Source organism: Pinus tabuliformis, chromosome 1_2 (assembly GCF_031772625.1).
Source record: "Pinus tabuliformis cultivar Carrire ecotype Pingquan chromosome 1_2, CPIR1, whole genome shotgun sequence".
Taxonomy (NCBI): Eukaryota; Viridiplantae; Streptophyta; class Pinopsida; order Pinales; family Pinaceae; genus Pinus; species Pinus tabuliformis.
Window position 1 is genome coordinate 83,386,754 of NC_142298.1, and position 17,318 is coordinate 83,404,071.

Here is a 17,318-nt window from a genome sequence, read left to right on the forward strand (position 1 = left end):
TGTCACCCTCCCACACTTTGTGATGAGATACGTTATTAATATAGAGCATGCTTCACAATGCCTTTAGGTTGGATTTTAGGGTAGAAGAGTTGGGCCATATGGCTATGATGTTTAGTGCATGCTCCACATCATACCCATTAGCAATCTTATTCCTAGTTATTACAACATCTATGGTATTGTTCTTTGTTGCCCTACATCTTAGTGAATCATTGGGCTATTAAGGGCCAACTACTTGGTTGATGTATTTCTACAATTGTCATCATCTTTTTCTGTGGTTTGTGAGTTGGTTTTTTCTATAGTGATTCGTAGTCTCTAACAAGTTTTAACACTTTTCTTTATATTTTTTTTCAGGGGCTCTAGCTCTGGCTTCTCTTCTTCTTGCTTGGCTCCTTTTTTTAGCACTCCATCTCCACTTCCTTCGTTACATTTCCTTTTTCGTTATCTCGAAGTGAAAGTTTATTAATTGTTTGTCAAAGTTCTCTTACGTCAGTGGTGGAGAAGGTCGAGGATTGATAGGAGCAATCCAAGCACAAGCATAGGTAGCAAGTTTAGCTTGCATCTAAATTGATCCCTTCGTCGTTCAAAAAGAAAATTGATGAATCCAAAGTCAAAGTAGTTGGGTAGTGCACTTTTATTTTGGACTCAAAAATTATGGGTATTGTGTTGATATGGGTTTCAGATGTTGGCCACACCACAAGCCATCAAAACCAATATTTATGTACCATACACATGTATTGGTGCATGAAATATTTTCCTTGTTAGATACAAACAATGATAAATAAGAAATTCTAATGATGCTACATGATATGGTGTTCTAGCTCAAAGATTTAAAAATTAGACTAGTGCACATTGAAGAAGCAATTGATCTTAAAACAACACCAAAACAATTGATCTTGAAACAACACCAAACCAACCTCATCAACCTCATCTTGATGCCCAAAAATTCATTGAGATTAATGCCTCTACTTCTACCTAGTCTTTATATGCTTAGCTCCCTACAACGTTTTCTATTTGTAGTAAAAAATCTAATGAAACTAATAAGCTTATACATATTAGTTTTTATAGACTTATTAATTTTTACAATGAGATACAATAGTTGGATCCTATAATACCTACCATTATTTCAAATTTATGCAAATTTATATTTATAGGATTATGTTATAGTTGGATCCTATAATACTTGCAATTATTTCAAATTTATATTTTATATGATTATGTTATTATTTTGGACATTTTCTTTTGACACAAATTTTTTTCAATGATTTAGCTTCACACGTGGCATACCATATAAACCAATGGTTACAATAGACAATGCCTCGTGTAACTAAGCGTTACAACACACAATGCCTTAATATAAATATTACGTGGCATGCCATATAAACTAATGGTTACAATAGTCAAGGCCTCATGTAACTAAGCGTTATAACACATAATGCCTTAATATAAATATTATTTTTTCGAACGAAGTTAAATTTTGTTGATGAATTAATTAAGGAAAAATAATAGAATGAATTTAATAAATATGTTTATCGATTTTATAAAATTGGTAATAATTTTGATTTTTTTTTCATAAATTGTTTTTAAATTTTTTAATTCTAAAATATTAATAAAATTTTATTATGTTCAAGTATTCTTGATTATCCCATGAGAATTGTCATCGTTTTAGTTATAAGTGCGGTTCATCATGGATTAGTTCGAAATATCCACCATCAAAATTTCTCACATAAATAATCTAAAAATATTTAACATAATTATTCTTCTCATTTAAAATTTTATTAATTATTTTTTCTTTAATTATATATATACTTACTCAACTTAATTTATAAACTAAATGATTTTTTCACAATATTTATTCTAGTTATTTTTAAAGAAAATCTAGCAAAAACTTTTAAAAACTTGTCCTTAAGTTGTTTAATATTTTAAACAATAAAAAATCATGTTCTTGCTTGAAATTATATATATATATATATAACATAAATTATTTTTAATTTTAGATTTACGAAGAGTTCAAATGGATCAAATCTCTAGATATGGAAACTTTTTTTGAGTGCAAATTTCGCATCTCTACATATAAAAGTATTCTCATTTTTAATTTAATCTATATGGAATATCCATGAAATATTTTTAACAGTAGTGATGATAGAGAGTTTAGTTATATCTCAAAAGTAATTATTATATATATAAATATATATAATTAAAAAAAATGTTATAAAATTAAATTAAAATAAAATATTTATAAAATATTTTGATTGTGAAATGAGTTATAGTTTTTGCCATGTTGTATTGATAAACTATGGTATTAACTCATTGTATTGTAATAAAGTCTATTTACAACTTAATCATATCCATCATAAAGTGCAGGTGAATATCCATCTTTAAGAATCTTTTTATATTGTAAGTTTATTGTAACTATTAAACTTTTATGTGTTTATTAATTAAATTTAATATTCTTACAAAATCATGATTTTAATTTATAGGGTAAAATAGATCTTAATTCATAACCACTATTTATATGTTATATATTTTAATATTATATGTATATTTTTCTTTTCTTTTATTCACAAATTTGTACATAATTTTATTAATAAAAATAAAAATAAAATATAAGAAATTGAATTTTATTATTTTTAACTTTTTATTATTAATTGAATTAACATTTAAATGTTTACACTCATTTAAGACATATTTCAATACGTTTCCACGCAACGATTTGACTGCTAAGTCTACAAAGGCATACATACTCTACCCCCCTCCGGTTTTGAACCTGTGACCTCTTAGGAGGAAACACATGCTCTTAACCATTAGGCCCACTCAAGCTATATACCAAACACTTGTTGATGGAGAGTTTTTTTTGTGTTTTTTGTGTTTTAATTATTTTATAACATTTAATTAATTAATTTTATTTTGATTAATATAAAATATTTTAATTTTAATAAGTCTAAATATTTTAAATATATTTAAAATAAATATTTTAATGTAAAGTTTAAGTAGATAAAGATTTCAACATTAGAATATAATATTGTTGTATATATTTATTATCTTATTAATTTTAGTTATTATATATATATATATATTTTTTAAATTAACATTTTAATTATATAATTAAATATAAAATAATTATATTTTTATTTTATATTTAAATAAGTTTTTTTCCATATTTTAAATAATAGAAGATTTTGAAATTGTGTTGTGAAATTTTAGTGAATTATAGTGAAAAAATCTATTTTGTCTATAAGTTAGACTAACTAGGTCGTTTTAAAAAGCCAAGTTCAATAGCAAAAACTAAATCTATGTAAACTAAATTCCAAAATAGAAAATCTTGCTTCCCATTTTTTGAAAAAAAAATATGAGAGTTGTTTTGTGCAAGTATATTTCAATGGAACATAAATTCATGAGAATCATTCTCAAATTTTAAAAAGGCAAGCAAGGTTTCCAAATTGGAATACATTTTTAAATTTAAATATAATAAATCAAAAAGATAAAATGGAAATGCCTCTACAAATGCCCATTAGCCTTCACTGTATCAATGCTGGTAATCTTTCATTAAAATTACCACTTGCTTTGTAAAGTAGATCAATTTTATGTGTCACTTTAAAAGCCAAGCTGGATAGCAAAAACTAAAACTATGTAAAATGACTACAAAATGCCTATATATTAATAAAGTAAAATTTATTTAAAAAAAATATGATTTAGACTTACCTTTATTGCAACGGCGCTCTACAATGAGTTTAGGTGGATGGATGAGCATTAGATGTGAGATATTTTATGGGTGAGTGTTGGATGTGAGATGTAAGATATTAATTCAATTTATTTAATATTATAACTTTGTTTTATAAAATTACGAACCAAAATTTTAGATAAAAGAAAGGATAATATACATATCACATTAAAATATTAACATATAATCATGCTTATAAATTAACATCCATTTTACCATATAAATTAAAATAATGATTGCATAACCATTTTTCAATTTAATTAATAAGCAGATACAAATTTAATATTTACAATATAACAAGATTTTTAATCATGAATATTTATCATGGATATTATTAACTTCTAAATAGGTTTTTTTACAATACCATGGGCCAATACCCAAAAGGGAAAAATAGAGAGAGGGAGAGGAGGGAAGAAAATTATAATACCATGGCCTAATACCATGGTTTATCAATTCCATGGGCCATCTATGCTTTTGATTATTATGTTATAGATCTAGGATTTTAGTTATATTGTTACAATACCATGGGGAAGTACCATGGCTTATCAATACCACATACCAAAAAACCATAACTTATTTCAAACCAAAACACTTTACAAATATTTTATTTTAACTTAATTTTATAACATTTTTTAATTCAATCTAAAAGAAAAAATGTTATAATTACTTTTGAGGTATATCTAAACCCTCCATCCTCAAGAGTACTAAAAATATTCCCACAGACTAAACCAAGGATAGAAGCATTTTAACCAAGGATCCCAGGAGGATAGATGCATTTTAAACAAGGATCCCAGCAAAGAGAGAAAACAGAGTGACTAACAATGATAGATGAAAGATAATGCATGATTCTTTTAAGTTTTTTTATTATTGTATTTTCTTTGACATGGTTGATCCAAAATATAAGTTTAATATTTTACAACCAATTATATATATTTTTAATTTAGATACTTTTTTAAATACAATATAATGGGGTCATATTTAAGAGAGAGAGTGAGAAGGAGGGGGAATACAGTGGGGGAGAGAGATAGAGGTGGGAGAGATAGGGAGAGAGAGGAAGGAAGAAAGAGAGGAGGGGGGAGAGAGGAGTAGAGAGGGAGGGAGAGAGAGATGAATTTGGAGGGGGAAGAGAGGGAGGGAAGAACAAAGACATTGAGAGATAGAGGTGGAGAGAGAGAGGGAGTGATAAGGGAGAGATGAAGATGGAATGAGGGAGAGAGGAGACAAGGGAAGGGAGAGAAAAGGAGGGAAGGGAGAGAAAATGAGAGGATAGAGATATGGAAAGAAGGGGAAGAGAGAGATAAGGAGACAAATATATGGAGGGGGGAGAGAGGGGGAGAGCAAGAGGGGGAAAGCTAGAAGGGGGGAGAGAGGGAGATAATGACAACGTTGGAGGGTGGAGAGAGAGTGTGTGTGATGGGGGAGAGACAAGGGGAGGTGGGAGAGAAAGGGAGATAGTAGAAGAAAATAGTTAATGGAAAATCACTTTCCATTATTCAATATTGTTAATCACTTTGCAATCAAATGCATTAATAGAAAATAACTAATAGGATTGACAATAAGAACAATAGAAGGAAATAATTTTATGTTGATAGCAATGAAGATTGTTTGTAATTCACTATATTCTTATTATTAACATTTTCTATTCTTTAGCATTGTTACATTGTCACTTTGCACTTAAAATTTTTATTTCATCATTTTTTATCATTCAAATTACTAACAGTCTCTCTCATCTCAACAAATTGAAGTAACTAAGCAAAATTAAAGTTAAATTAACCAAATTAATATTAGACATATTTAACATATTTAAAATGATCAAAATAATTATATGTGTATGTATGTCACTGAAACCAACCTAGATCCATCTTAATGCCGGATCTATAAGTGCCGAGAGGGAAGGTGCAAACCTTTCCTCAATTTTTGCACTAAAAAAGGGTTTGCACTTCGAGAGATTTGATCCCTCTCGGCGCTTGATAGATCTGGGGTTAAGATGGATCTAGGCTAGTCAATAATAGCCGATTGATGAATGAAGGTCCTAATTGTTGTAACCTAATCACTTTATGCGTGTAAAATTGATTGGAATTTTATGACTTTAAATATGCTACTTGAGACAATAATACCATGAGTAAAAACCTTGGGTTGTGAAAACCTAGAGTCAAAATGTTTAAATAACACAAAAACTACCAACGGTAAATTATACTGATTATTTTATATCAATTTTATTTTAGTTAATAATTTTTATTTTATTTTGACCAAGTCAAAATGTTAAACACTACATTACAACATCTCTATCATACTCGGTTGAGATCCTCTTACAATTAAACTAACTATTTTATTTCAATTTTATTTTAATTTTAACTTTAATTCTATTGTATTTTGACCAAGTCAAAGTATTAAACATTACATTACAACATCATTACAATACTAGGCTAGAGAGCACCTCTCGACGCAATAACCTTACAACATCTCTTACAACACCTTTGTCGATTTAGCTTGTCCATGGAAGAGAAGGTAGACTATGGGTATGACTGTAGTGACTGTGTGAACATCTAGTCTGATGCTCCAACTTGGAAACACATTGGGGCATAGATGGTGTCCCCTTAATATGGTTTTCAACCATGCCTCAACTTGGATCATATGACATGACGAACATTTCAACGAAATGTTTCCCTTAGCAGTTAGGGGTTTTTACGTTAATGTTGGCTTCATTTTCATGAGGTAGTAAATATTGTTACGAGATTTTTTCCTAGTAGTAGTTCATTTGGTATAATTTTCTCTCTCAAACTTTGGACTTCTAAGATTCCTTCCCCTAGTGGTCTGATTTCATTGTAAGAGTTCCCCATATCTACTAGAATGTAGAATTTGGAGTTATTACACATTGGTGGGTTATGTCGGGAATAATTTATTGCAAGATTTTCAGGCAGTGAAAGCCCATCAAGGATGGCAGGGCTCCTAGAAAAAATTCAATTGAGTTGTTGGAATGAAAACCCTCCTAATAAAATTCTCTTGAGGCCAACAAATAATGAGGGTGCGAGAATTCTTTAATCTAAGAAGACTAGGTTTGGAAAACAAAAAAACAAGGGGTTTCTGAAAATCAAAATGGAGGAAAAATTTTGACAAAAGGGGAGGAAAAAGCAAGGAATTAGAAACCCCTTACAAACTTGAAGAACCCTAGTGGCCAAAGGAAAAATTGGCTAAAGTAGAATAAATAAAAATGTGCCAAAATAAAGGTAGGTGTTCGCATACTGGTCTTGGGTGACGACATATAGATTGCAAAATTACTGACTATGGGAGAGAAAGTGTTAGTGGTGAGGCTTAGAGGACACTATTTCTCAACATATTATTTGAGTGATTGGGTGAACAAGGAGTGGGGAAATGAGCTTGAAAAATTCTTGATAGTAAGCCTCTTATCCAAGGGTTGGTTATTGCTATGTTTTGCATTAGTAAAGGATGCAACAATGGCTCTAAGGAAAATTTGGAGTATTGATTCCTTTCCCATTCTGATGAAGCATTAAACCCCTCTTTTTGATATCAACAGAAAAAAGTTTGATAGGGCCCTGGTTTGGGTCCCTTTTGTTGGACTTCCTAGTTTTGGATAATGGACATGTTCCGGAAAATAGGAAACCATATGGGAGAATTCTTGGACGCTAATATGTCATACATATCCACCAAGATACTATCCTTGGTGCTCATAATGGTAATTCTAGATCCCCATGATGGTTTATAGGATGAACTAAACATGTGCCATGGAGGTCCAACCCATCAACATGTGTTAAAATATGAAGGGAGCTTGTTTCGATGTCGAAGATAGAAAAAGTAGGGGAGCTTAATAAAAAAAAATTATTATCCCTTCATGACAAGAAATGGGTGGAGGGACAAAAACATAGGTGAGAAAAGAGACCTCAAGAAAAAACTCACAACATTGAAATCCTTGCCACTAATAGCTCAAAGGAAATTAGTCACACAAAACGAAGTACGAAGTACCCAATATCTAGATGCAAGGACCAAGACATTAGCTATAGCACTATTATATGGTTCACATGTTGTTAGTGTGGGTCCAATCCATTCTAGTACATCCATTTCTCCCCCCACTATATTTGCTATAATTTCCTCTTTTGATTGCTTGGTTATGGGGTTGGATCTCTCCTCTCTTGCACATTTCCATTACAAACCACTTAGGCCCCATACCCCTTTTGGGTTTGTTCTATACCATTTCCTTGTAGCTAGATTGTTCATCCCCTCACCCCACACCGCCCCCCCATCCCCCTCGAAAATATCTCCCATCTGATCTATGGATGCATCGTTGAACACTCTGTCACACTACAATATCAAGCCTAGATCATCCAAGGACCTCCTTGAGTCAAACTTTAGTGGTTTAGGGTCCTCGTCCCATATTAAGGCTTGCAGAAGGTACAGGGAAAGGAAATCGTAGCTATCCAAGGCCTAAAATACATAATGTATGGATGTTGTTGTGGGGAAACAAAATTCAATTTTAGGGGTGCTTAGAGTAGCACAAACCATGATACAATCGTCTCCATGATTATAACACGCTCCTCCCACATTTACGTAAGCTAACAGGTCCACCAAGGTAAACATGTGACGAAGAGTTACTATGATATGAATCAACTCCCCATGTATAGTTAAGGAAGTGGAATTGACATGAAAAGACCAATATGACTTTCCTCAGAAGCTACAGAACCTTCAGAGCTAACCAATCCCTTCAGGTATCGAACCCCTAAGAGAACTTTCTTTTTCACTGACCTAGAGCCTCAGTCACTCTCATGACAAGGAATGCATTCGAATAGGACCCTACATTCGCTCCCATAGCAAGGCATCCATGTGACTGTGGCCATTTTCAGGCAGTTCAGTGCCAGTGACCCTGAATTCTATGCCACTTTTTAAGGCCAAGACTCATGCCATTGCCCGTAACTGCATGAAACTTTAGAAATGATAAATAAAATTAAAACAAGGTTACCAATGCAAACACTTGAACAAGGAATTGATATGAACCCTACTATCCATGACATGAATTTTGTCAAACATATCATAAACATGAAATCTACAGGTCATAACAATATATCTGAACATAGGGATCTCGTACTTATCTGAGAATCGTCAAAGAGGACTGATATATCCTCATAGTAGCTGCATCGTTATCTATTAGGTCATTCATTCATTAAAATTTCATATACTAACCAAAACATGATGAGCGCCATACATCATACCTGTCATAAACATGCTTATAACCAAGAAATAACAAGATCTATATCAATGAGGAAACGAACATTAAAGACACATAATGGAAAGCACATTTAGTCATAAAATACCAAAGGAAAAGGAACTCTTATTAACATATTCAAATCCAACCAAGTCAGAGACTTCCACATACCACCTGACCATAGATTGGGCTGAACCAAATCTCCCTTTCAACTAATCACCCTCGTGCCATATTCCGAGCATAAATGTGGGATCTCATGAAACAAATCAAATGAAACCAAAGCAGGGCTTCAAGAGACCAAACCACCTCAAACCCCAACTAATGATTCCACCTCATGACCGAACATCACTAACCATAACCAAATCGGTCTCTACCCAAGTTGTCCAAGGCTCTAGAGTGTTTGTTCCAACCAAGGCTTCCAAGACCAGTATCTCAACCCACAGTTGTTGCTGGGCTCTAGAGTGTTTGTCCAACCAGGGATTCCAGGACTATTAGCTCAACCCATCGAGGGCTCCAGAGAGTTTTTCCAACCAAGGCTTCCAGGACTAGTAACTCAACCCAAGCTATTACAGGGCTTCTATAGCATTTGTCCAACCAAGGCTCCAGGAACTAGCAACTCAACCCACAACAATAAGGAACATGAGAACCAACCAAAAAACAACAGGAAATAAACCCACAACACCATTACTATCCAGGAAATGGCAAGGTTAGGAAAAACCATTGTCAATCCAGGAATTCCTCGATTCCAATGACAGATCATAACCAAGAACCCACATGCATGTGGCATGCATGCCAAAACTAGCAAGGAAATCATACATGCAACTCGGTACCTGCAAGTGAAAACCGTTGTAGCTGATGATCCCATTGGCCTCTTGTGATTTCTTGCTCTTCGTTTTCCTTCTTTCTCCAAATCCCAAGTATGCCAGACTCCTCCAAGAGTTCTCCAAGTAAACCGTAAGTGTCCAAGAGTATGAGAGATAGTAGAAAATGAGAGCTCCAAAACCGAACTGACAAAAGGCTACAAATTAACCCTCATAAGCCTTTTTATTAATTATGCCTCTATTTTCTTCATTTTCCATTATTTTTCCTTCATTTTCCTCCTCACATGCAACTTGTGACCTTTCACCTCCCTTTTCTCTTATTTTCCATTATTTTCATAAATAAAAACCAATAAATGTCTCATGCCTTTCCAAAGCCTTTTCCATTTCCTTTGCCAATTTCCATAGTCATTAATTAATCACAAGTGATCCCCATCACCATGTTTTTTCTCAACATTTAGCTTGGAATATGTGTCCCATGACCATGGTTATTATTTTTCATTTATTAACTTTATTACATGGATTTTTGATCGGGGTTGTTATAGAACGCTCACCCTTGGGGGAACACCTTCCTCAGTGTTCAATGACATCTACAACCCACAAGGCTATTGAAAAGAAAAAAATACTGCCCATGGAGCTTTATAACTTAGCTCATTGTAGTATTTACAATGATAATCCTGCTGCGAAGCAAACCAATATGAGAAACATAACAACATAAAAACCATAATGACAAGACACCCATACTGCTTATTGGAGCTTTATAACACAACTCATGGCGGTCTTTACATCCATATACATATATAAACATATACCAAAACATCACACCAAAACATATGCCAAAAACATTCGCTAAACCAACGAATAGAGAAGGATACATAACCTGCATATGATCAACCATCTCCCATTGACCTTCATTGGGCCCAAAGTGCTTCCATTGCACCTTAACCTGCTCGATTGCTCGGTTCCAGAGCATGAACGTCTTTCTCTGCAAAATGCACTATGGTTCCTAACTAGTCAATCACATGATCAACATCTTTAACATACTTATTAAGCAATGAAACATGGAAAACATCATGGACTTTCACTTTCAGAGGCAGTGCAAGTCGATAGGCTACTGGTACAATTCTTTCAAGAATCTTGAAAGGTACAAAAAACTGAGGTGTCATCTTGGCACATGATCCAAACCTCAAGGAGCTCTTCTTGGGCTTGATTTGAAAGTACACTTGTTCCCCAACCTGAAACTCCTTAAAAAACCTATTCTGATCTGCATAACTTTTTTGTTTGTCCTATGTTGCCTTTAGATTCTTCTTGATTACCTACATTTCCTATTCCATCTCTTCGAACATGTCGAGTCCTATCAACACAGAGTTAACTGGATCACTCCAGCTGATGGGAGTATTACAACTCTGTCCATATAGTGCCTCGAACAGAGTCATCCTCAATGACTCCTAATACCCATTGTTGTAAGCTAACTCAACCAGTGGAAGATACTCTTCCCACCTCCGCTCTTGATGCATCACATACATCCTCAACATTTTCTCCAATATCCCATTGACCCTCTCTATCTGTCCATCTATCTGTAGATGATAAGTTGTATTTAAGACCAGCTCTGTACCTAAACCTGTAAATAACTCTTTCTAGAACCTAGAAGTGAAGTTAGTGTAACAACCCTAGTTAAATATTCATGTAAAAAAATATAAGACCAAGGTCATGGGACACATATTCCAAGATGAATGTAAGGAAAAACATCCTAGTGGGTGTTAATTTCAGTTATTATGGCTAAAGTAAATTGGAAAAGGAAATGGAAAAGGCTTTGAAAAGGCAAAGTGACATTAATTGGCATTTATTTATGAAAATAAAGGAAAATAGGAGAAAAGGAATATGAAAAGTCACAGGTTCCATGTGAGGAGGAAATTGAAGGAAAATAATGGAAAATTGAATAAATTAGAGTCCTCATTAATAAAAAGGCTTCTGAGGATCAGTTGGTAACCTTTTTATTAGTTTAGTTTTGGATATTTCTCTTTATTCTCTCTCTCTTTCACTCTTGGAAACTTAGAGAATTATTGGAGTACTATAGAATTAGATCAAGGAAAGAAAAAGAAATATAAAGAAGGCAAAGGGAAGCAAAGATCAATTAAGGAAGAGCAGGATCAAGCAGCTACAACGAGATTACTTGTAGGTATTGATTTGCATGTGTGCTTTCTTTGCCAGATTTGGCATGTATGGTACATGCATGTGATTATTTGGTTATCTTTATATCATTGGCATGGCTTTTTCCATGTGTGACAGTGATTTTAAGCCTTGCCTTTCCATTTCACAGATAACCATGGTGTGATGGGTTCTCTTTTATTTGGTTAAGCTCGATTGTCGGATGGTTTTGAAACTGAGTGAGGCGGTCTCTGAAGAGGAACACAAGGCCTAGGAAGACCTATACTAGAGAAGGTGGTATTGTGGTAAAGCTGTATTTTGTGTACCTCAGTGGGCATGGGAATCCTTAACTAGTGAATGTAAGGATATAAGGTAAAACCTAGAGGTGTGTGCCCTAGATTAGGCCTAGGAATCCTTGGCTAGTGAATGGTGGGATATATTGTAAAGCATGGAGGTTGGAGTCTCGATAACTGGTGAATGGTGGGATATATGGTAAAGCCTAGAGACTAGGAGGCAGAAAAATTCCTCACGGTGTAGGCAGAGAAATCTGGTGGCATCCATGCTTGTTTATGTCCTAGTGATCCGGTGGGGATTGTGGTAAATCCTGAGGAACCTTGGATTGGTTTTGTTGTGAGTCCCACATTCATGCTTAGAATATGGCACGGGGGTGATTGGATGAAAGAAATATTTGGTTCAACCCAATCTATGGCTAGGAGGTATGAGACGCCTATGTTCAAAGATTGGCTGAAAGAAAGAAGTATGAGACCCCTATGTTCAAATGTGTATTTATGACTTGTAGATTTCATGTTCATGATATGTTTGACGAAATGTTTGTCATGGCTAGGCCTTGTGAGGTCTAGTTCTTATATAAGATTTGTATGGAAGGCTTTTTCTTATGTCATTCATGGTTTTGGAAAGTGTCATTAAGTTCTGGGTAGAGGTTTGGATCCTAGCCTGAAAATGTGGCTTAAATATCGCGGTCATTGATCCGAATTGGATCCATGAAAATGATTAGAACTCTATGACTATATCAAATCAGGACAAACTTCAAAAAACTTGTGAACAAAGAGCCATCAAGAAGGACCTCTGGAAAGTGGCAGTTTGTAGCCAGCAAGGAACGATAAGGACCTCGGTCAAAGCAAGTTGACTGAGGCCCATGGAGACCGCGCAGGGCGCAAACTAGCAGTTAGGAAGTCTGGATCGGAAAACAGAGGCCGTTTCTGATGTGCGATTAGTGCTAATCATGCATCGCTGGCAAAAACCCCTCGAAATGGAAAGGTCCCCAGCGCTCGGTCACAAGGGAAGTCAAAAATCATGGGAAAAGCGCTAAAAGCGAAAGGCGGGTCCCGCGCTCCAAAACCAGTGGAATATCGGAGGCTTGTTGGGTAGTAAGCGGAATTGTCAGGAGACCAAGCGATGCCATACAGTGAACGATGCGTGTCCGACGAATGAGAGAGAAAACCTCTCTCATCGTGGGCTAACGTCCAAGCAAGTCAACCGTGTGATAAGAGTGAACACTGTAGGATTTGGGGGCTCTAGATCTAATGGTAGAGGTTGTGCCCAATGAGAAACCGGATCTGGAGGGAGAATTAAGCTGCGGCATATAAAAGTCTAAAGTCTGATTTGACCACTGAGTTGGCGGATGAATCATTACACAACGTAACTGAAATACCAAACTGTTTGAGGAAGAGCTGGCGCAGTTCGTGAGAGGACAAGTGGCCACTTCCCTATGAGACGTTACATAGTGGCGATGACGCAGAGGCAGGGAATTCCAAGCTAACAGCAGTAGGCGGTCTGAAGGGGCGGAAGAGGAAGCAAACAGTCATGAGACAAATTGGCTTTAAGCCATGAACAGACAGAAAACATAGGAGGGGAAGATAGAGCGCTGTAAGAAAGAAGGAGAAAGTGAGACAGAGAGATAGAACAAAGAATAAGCAAGAAGCAGAAAATAGAGAGCCAAGCTGACCTAAGGCAGCATCGAGCAGACAGAAGGCTTGAGAGGTTCAAGCAATTCCTTGTGAGGATATTTGTCGGGAACTGAGTACCAAATTGGACTCATCCCATTCAAGACCAGTTGAGGTTGAGACTTGGTAAGGAAGAGTCTGTGCACTCTAGTGGCTTGGGGAATCCAAGAACCACCCTACTAAGCATTATCTATTTCAGGAGACTCAAATTGAGCTCCTCATTATAGAAAATCTACTTTAAAGACACAATAAGAAAAGGCCACCACTGAAAGCTGGACCGGAGACGTAGCCCAGGAGGATTGGGTGAACTCCTTATTAATTTGTTGTGTTCTTGCATTTTCTTACTGTGTTTCTCTTACTGTTTTCCATTATCCAGTGTCTGTGTATTTTGCAATCTGATTGATCCGTTGCCTAAGATAACATAGACACACACCAACACATGAGTCTGTAATACCTTCATTCATTAATTAATTAACTGAGATCACTAACAAGTGATTTTCAGATCAAGTGGTATCAGAGCTTTAGGCTGTTAAGGTTAGACAAGCTTGTGTTGGACTTAGTTGTTGAATGCTAACTAGATCAAACCTCAAATTAGGAGAAGGAGAGTTGGCTGAAACTAATCCTGAAATTGGGAGAGTCTATCCTTAGAAGACAATGTTAGAAGAAGGTTCTATGTAGCCAGACCCTCAATTCATAGATAGTTTCCTAGCCATAAAGTCCATGGTAGAGGAAATGTATAGGGACTTTAGAAAACATAAGGATGAAGATTCATCAGGCTCCAAACAAGGCAAAGGAGAAGATTAGTCTCACTTCCATGACCACTCAAAAGGCAAAGGGAAAGAAGAAAGCTTTCTCACACCTCCTAATAGCCCGGAACATAGAAAGAAGGCATCTTTGATTAAACTAGACGTTAAATTTGATTTACCTATATATGATGGAGAGTTGAATGCAGAAAAGCCAGACAATTGGATTAGAAAGATTGATGTTTATTGCAGAGTATAAAGTATCAACTCAGACAAGAGCAAGATTCAGCTGGCAAGCCTATGCCTTGGAGGCACTGCCTTGGTTTGGTGGGAAGGCAGGACCCAAGCTGACATGAAAATACATGGTAAGACTATCTTTGTCTGGAGTGAATTTGTTTCTGCAATCAAAAAATAGTTCTATCCATTGGATTACATGCAACAAGCCATGATGAGCTGGAAAACTCTTCGGCAGTTGAAAGGGAAAAGTGTACAAGGATACACTCATGAATTTAGAAAGAGAGCATTGATTCTAGGAATCTCATTAGACTCACCTGAGACTCTGTTGAAGTACATTGGTGGTCTACACAGCTACATGAGGCACACTATCTTCATGTTTAATCCCACTAGTATAGATGAGGTATCTGTACAAGCTACTCATCTAGAAGCTAGAGGAAAGAATGGAAGTCCAGAAGTTGGGGGATCATCCCAATCCACTGCAAGCAAGAATAAGGAGAAAAGAAAGCACAAATGGAAAGCAAGGAAGGCTAACACTGCACAAAAAAGTAAGGCTTCATGCACTCACTGTAAAAAGGATGGGCATGATGATGAGCACTATTGGATTCTGCATCCGAAGCTAAGACCTAAGAAGTTCGAGGGCAAGAAGAAGAAGACTGCTGCAGCTATTCAAAAAGATTTGGGGTCAGAGTTAGGAGATGAAATAACCATTGAAGGTATAAAAGGTAAGAATTCTGAAGCATCTACTAGTAATTCTGCATAATCTATTATTAATGAAGAAAATGAGAGAAAAAGGCATGAGCTTTTCCATATTCGAGTTATTTCCAAACATCAAAAGGTTGATACTTTGTTTGATAGTGGCTCACGAGTAAATTTAAATTCTGAAGCAATTGTAAAGAAGTTGGGATTAGTAACTACACCTCACAAGAACCATACCCATTAGGATGGTTAAATGATAAAGCACAACTACAAGTGACTAGACAATGCAAACTCAAGTTTTCTTTTGGGTCAGCATTTGTAGATGAGGTTGAGTTAGACATAATTCCTTTGGATATATGTGGAATTGTTTTAGGAAGTCCTTACTTGTATGACAAAAAAGATATTTTCTATAGAGCTAAGAACAAGTATCTACTTGTTAAATATGGAATCGAATACTTTGTAAGAGCTCATAAGCTCAAGAATAATTATACTCTCATAAACGCAGGGCAGATGAAACGAATGATAAATTCATGCAAACAATTCTTATTGATGGTTGTAAAGGAAAAGAAACCTGATAAAACCAATGTATTTGAGGGCTGTAATGCTAAATAGCAAGCTGATTTAGAAAAGGTTGTTTCGGAGTATGATATCTTGTTTCAAGAACCTAAACGTCTGCCACCCAAAAAGGAAATAGTGCATGATATTATTTTGCAGCAAGATGCTCCATTGCCTAACCTTGGAATGTACAGGTTGTCTGCTTTAGAGAATGCAGAAATCAAGAAGCAGGTGCAGGAGTTGCTCGAGAAGGGGTTCATCAGACCTAGCACATCACCATGTGGGTCGCCAATCGTTTTGGTGAGAAATAAAGATGGCTCGTGGAGAATGTGCATTGATTACCAAGCACTGAATAAGATAACAATAAAAAATCGTTATCCCCTTCCTTGCATAGATGATATTTTAGATCAATTGAAAGAAGCTGTTTATTTTTCCAAGTTAGACTTGCATAGTGGATACCATCAAGTCAGAGTTGCAGAACAAGATGCATGGAAGATTGCTTTCAAAACAAAGCAGGGATTGTATGAGTGACTGGTTATGCCTTTTGGCTTAACTAATGCTCCTGCTACTTTCATGAGATTAATGAATGATGTACTCAGACCTTTTCTTGATGATTTTGTTATTGTGTATCTGGATGACATTCTGATATTTAGCAAAACATGGGAAGAACACTTAAAGCATGTTAAGAAGACACTAGATGTTTTGAAAAGAGAAAAAATTCATGTTAAACTCTCAAAATGTGAATTGCACAAAACATCTTTGAATTATTTGGGACATATAGTAGGGGGTGGTGAATTGAAGATAGATCCCTCTAAGGTGGCAGTCATTGTAAACTGGCCTAAACCCAAATCTGCTACAGAAGTTAGGAGCTTCTTAGGAGCAACACAATATTGGAGAAAGTTCATTTCTAACTTTTCCTCAATTGCAGCTCCCTTTCATGCTTTAACAGGATTGAACAAGGCATTTTAGTGGGGAGGAAAACAGCAGAAAGCCTTCGACACCTTGAAAGAAAAGATTAGTACAGCACCTGTACTAGCATTGCCCGATCTTCAAAGACCATTTGAGATCCAAATGGATGCCAGTGACTATGCCATGGGAGCAGTGTTGACACAACACGGTAAACCCATATGTTATCATTCTGAGACATTTAATTCTGCAACAGTTAACTATCTTACGTATGATAAAGAATTGTATGCATTAGTACAGAGTGTGAAAAAGAGGAAA